Raw genomic sequence first — 4,780 nt, 5'->3', positions numbered from 1 at the left:
ATTGCTTTCGCAGTTTTTTTTTTTTTTTTCTGGATCAAAGAAAAGTTCAGCTGAGGACTGGCCTCGCATACAAGGTTAGACAAATTGTGAGTACTAAAGAGTTAAAGAAAGATAAATAATTAAGTAAAAATAAGAGAGTTTTAAACCAATTTTTTTTTTAAATTAGAAATAAAATAAAAGAAGAAATTTTATTGCAGAGCAAAAAATTTCAATTCAGTAAATAAACTAATTCAATAGTGAATTGGCAATCCCCGGCAACGGCGCCAAAAACTTGATAGCGTTTCAGCAAGTGTACTGAATCGTTGCAAGTAATATTAAAACGGTAATACCGAGTGTCGAACTCAAGGATTGCGTTTTACTATTGAATAAGATTTGATTACTAGAATTGAACAAAAAGGTTCCCAAGTTGATTGAAATAATGTTTAAAATTGACAGCAATAATAAAATTGATCTTTTATAATGAGAAAAATGTCAGGGATGAGTTTCACTTCGAATCCAACCTTGGTGTCTAATTTGATCCTAGTTATTGAAATCCTTTATTGAATTATTACCGAATTCTCTTTATTATTCTTGCCCTAATGTCTTAGTGACAGAACCTTTAATTCCAAAGTGACCCCTAATTCCTTAGTAGATTTAAGATTAGAATTAAGCATTACTGTATAGAAATTCTCTTGTAAATTATTGCTTTGCAACTAATTTAATTGGTTTCATGACCTGCACCTATGTCTAGACTACAAATTCATGAATTTCTCATCTCAAGCATTTGTAAAGTCCACTTCCGTTTCAAAATACAAATCGTAGAACATTTTAATGTTGATCAAGCAATAAAAAGCATTAAGCACAGAGATGAGAAAAATAATTCAATAAACTCATTCATATAACTAGAAATCAAATCAGAAAAATAAGGGTTTCATCTGGTTACACTCATCCCTAACAAATAGGGTTTAGTTACTCATGACAGAGATACAAAAGATAAGGATTAAAGAAGAATTACAAGAATGATTCATGGATGATTCTTGATAAAACTGCTTCAATGGCGTTAGAAACGACCGTCTTTGAGTTTCTATGCTAGGGCACAAGTCTCCCAAGTTCCCAAGAGTGAAAAAGATGCCTAAAACAGTAAAAATCTGTATTTTTATGGTTGCTGGTGCGGGTCGCGCGCCCCAGGCGCGCTTGGATGCGCTTGGGCGCGTTTGGGCAGTAGCAGATGCTGGAAAAAACGCTTGGCTTGCGCTTGGGCGCGCTCGGGCGCGTATCGACAGTGGCGAATGCTGGGAAAAAGCGCTTGGCTTGCGCTTGGGCGCGCTCCAGCGCTCTGCATCTGTTGTCCGGCGTATATTGCATTTTTCTCCTCTTTCGAGTCTGAATTTGGTTCCGGTGTCTTCATGAAAGTTGTAGCTATGGATCCTAGCTTTCATTTTCATTTAGTTTGACTCCAATTGGACATCTACAACTCCAGATATGGCTGAAATACTCTACATGTGTCATGTTGATTTCTCACAAAAATTCAGCACTGCACCAAAACACAACGCAATGTAAAATTACGAAAAATTCCTACTTAATCACTAAAATAAAACATAAAACATTTAATTTAACTCAAAGAACAAAAATCAACAAAATATATCAAATAAATCCTTAATTTAACTAATAATTGAGGATAAATAAGACTAAAATAGTGGGAAAATATGCATATGATGAAGAGTCATCAGTGCCCTTCATGATGCTTCGGTTGATTAATTTTTTTTGGGTTCCCTGTATGTACTTTGTATTGTTTGTGACCTAATTAGTGCAAATAACTCATTAGTTTCCTGGTGAAGTGAAATGAATAATCATAAGAAATAGATGTTTGATTTGTGACATTTTTAAAATTTAGTTCCTACACTTTAGTTGATGTTTTACTCAAGATTAAATTAGTAATCAAAATTTGATTAGTAAGCTCTTAACTGATCAGAACACTCCAGACAATTTATATGAAATTAAGTGGTTGTAAATAAAAAAAATGATAGTTAAGTGTGATATGTGCATGCAAATAATTAAAAATACGAAATAAAAGTATCACACATAAAAAAACATATTGGTTCACACAACTTGGGCTAATCGAATTCTAACATCAATGAAGTTTTCACTATGTGCTTCAAAACTAGAACATTATCGTTTGCACATTTTCTCTTGATCAAACCTTAATCAATTACACTCTTAACATTTCAACCTATAAATAGTTTTTATAGCCATCTTTCAACTTTGGAGCCATCTTTCAACCTATAAAAGATTTTTACAAACACATTTCATCTAACTTAAAATATAGACTTGAGTCAATTACGACGTGTATGATAAAAGTGTTTCGGATCAAATGTTTCTCAACTATTTGTTTGAGATTAACTAAAAGCAAAAATCACCAAGGATGATCCAAATATATAGTGAAGAGCGTTGAACAAGTGAATATTGATTGTATATCAAACTCTTATCTATATCTTTCAAATATTCTTTTGTTTGTAGATGATGAAAGACTTGAATATGTAGTTTAAACTAAAAAGAGTCGTTGGATACACTTTCCAAGGTACCAACAATCTTCTAAATCAATCATTTTAAGTGTTGTGTAACTTTTTCCAGAACGTTCTTGATCAACCCAGAACATTATTGCCTTGAAACTAAAGGTAATGTGAACAAGTGTGAGAATGAGTTGTCAATTGTTAGTTGATATTGTGCTTGATCAAAAACATGCATAGATTTTTGTAGTAACAATGCTAGTACAATGTACTATTGTCTTTGCTTATAGCTCATCAATCTCAATCTCAATTTGGAGGCAATTTTAACCTATTTGACCTTCAATTTGAGTCATTTAAGTGTTTATTATATCTCAATAGCTCCATGTGCAAATTTGACATTCTTTCTTACAGTTCGACTTCTCAAACTGATATGTTTTGACTTTGTCCTTAATAAAAGACAACCAAAAGGTTCTTTTAAACATTCTACAATAGTTTTGACATTCCTTTTGACGATTCTTCCAAAATCTTTGGACTTTTAATTGCTTATTAAGTATTGAAAAGTCCATGTGCGAAATGCCAATCGAGTTACTGCCTATTGTTCTTCCAAAAAGATCATATTTGTCATTTGCTCTTTAATAGAATCACCATAACATTCTACTGAATGTTCCTCTACCATTCTTTCAATAAATGTTTCAATCTTAAAATGACTTTTTCATCAAAGTTGATTATTGTCTTTTGCTGAATAGATTGGAGTATTAATGAGTGCAATAAACTTGTTCATCATGAGAATGTTTTCTTGAAGATTCAATAATCATTCTATTGAATGATTGATATAATATATGATATATTCTTTTTGAGATTCTTTCATAAAGATGTTCTTTGACTTCTTTATTTATCTTTGGATATGTTTGAATCTATAATATATCCATTGAGCATATTTCTCAAAGTATCAAATTTTTCTTCTTATCATTCTCATTGTTCCTTGGTTTAAAATATTCTGAACACTTGTTGCACTTGACAACTTTTGAGTTGTTTGATTTTTTGGTTCATAAACATATTTGGAACAATGTTGGAATAATGTAAGGGCAACAACCATGTATGTACTCTTGGACTGTCACACCTATTTGGATAAGGAGAATGTTCTTCTGTTTTGTAATAATCATTCTTATCAATGAATGATATGGTGGTTGAATTAATTTTCACTGCTCATTCGTAAAAGTTGTTCTTTTTCCTTATGTCATTCTTTGTGTATTGTTGTGGTAGATCCTCTAATCTTCCAACACAAAAATCAACTTGAGTTTTGTTGCATTACTTCATATATAATTTTGAATAGCTTGAGCTACAAGTTATTCTACAAAGATTCTTCAAGTATGAATGTTCATGTATTTCGAACAATAGCCTTCAAATATCTTAATGAAGCTTGTGAAACTATTGTTGTAATCTTTTAATGCTACTTCGATTCTATCATTGTTGAGTAGATATAATACACTTAGTTGATGTAAGCAGCTTTTAGGTTGTCCATTTATGTGATTCTCATTCCTTAAACGAAACTCAAGTGAAATAATTAGTGGATCACCATTAGGGATGGGAATAGGCTATGCCGTTCGACAGGGGCCTATGGCCTGACCTACTTATGGCCTGACCTGGCCTATTTAATAAAAAGACTAGGCTCAGACTATTTTTAAAGCCTATTTATTTAAATAGGTCAGACTCAGGCTTATAAAGAAGCCTATTAGGCCTGATAGGCCGGCCTATATATATTTAATTATTTATTAATGTTATTTTTTATTATTATATTAATAATATTATTTCTTATTTTAAATTCTATCAATTAGACAATCACTCAGTCGTCATTCCATATTTGGTAGTCGTTCCATATTCGGTAGCTATTCAATTAGTCAATAACTCAGTAGTCCTTCCATATTTGTTTGAGAGGTAATAATTGGTACATTTGTTTCAAAAAAAAAATCTATTCTTTGAAACTAATAATTTTGTTTTAGGGTTTAAAGAATGTTTGTTTTAGATTTTTTAAAAATTATTTTGTTAGAAAAATTATTTTTTGTTTAATATATATAGATATGTACATTGATATTGGTATGTAGAGAGCATTTAAATATTTTAATATGAATAATGCTTTTAAATAGGCTTCCAGGCCAGACCGAAAAAAAAACTTATGATAGGCCGTAGGCCAGGCTTAGGCCTAAAAAATTAATCGTAGGTCAGACTCAAGCCTTGGAAAGCCTGGCCTGGCCTATTCCCACCCCTAATCACCATTCATAAAACTTAACATTTAC

This window comes from Cicer arietinum, chromosome 6, assembly GCF_000331145.2.
Source record: "Cicer arietinum cultivar CDC Frontier isolate Library 1 chromosome 6, Cicar.CDCFrontier_v2.0, whole genome shotgun sequence".
Lineage (NCBI taxonomy): Eukaryota > Viridiplantae > Streptophyta > Magnoliopsida > Fabales > Fabaceae > Cicer > Cicer arietinum.
This window is presented reverse-complemented; position numbering follows the sequence as displayed.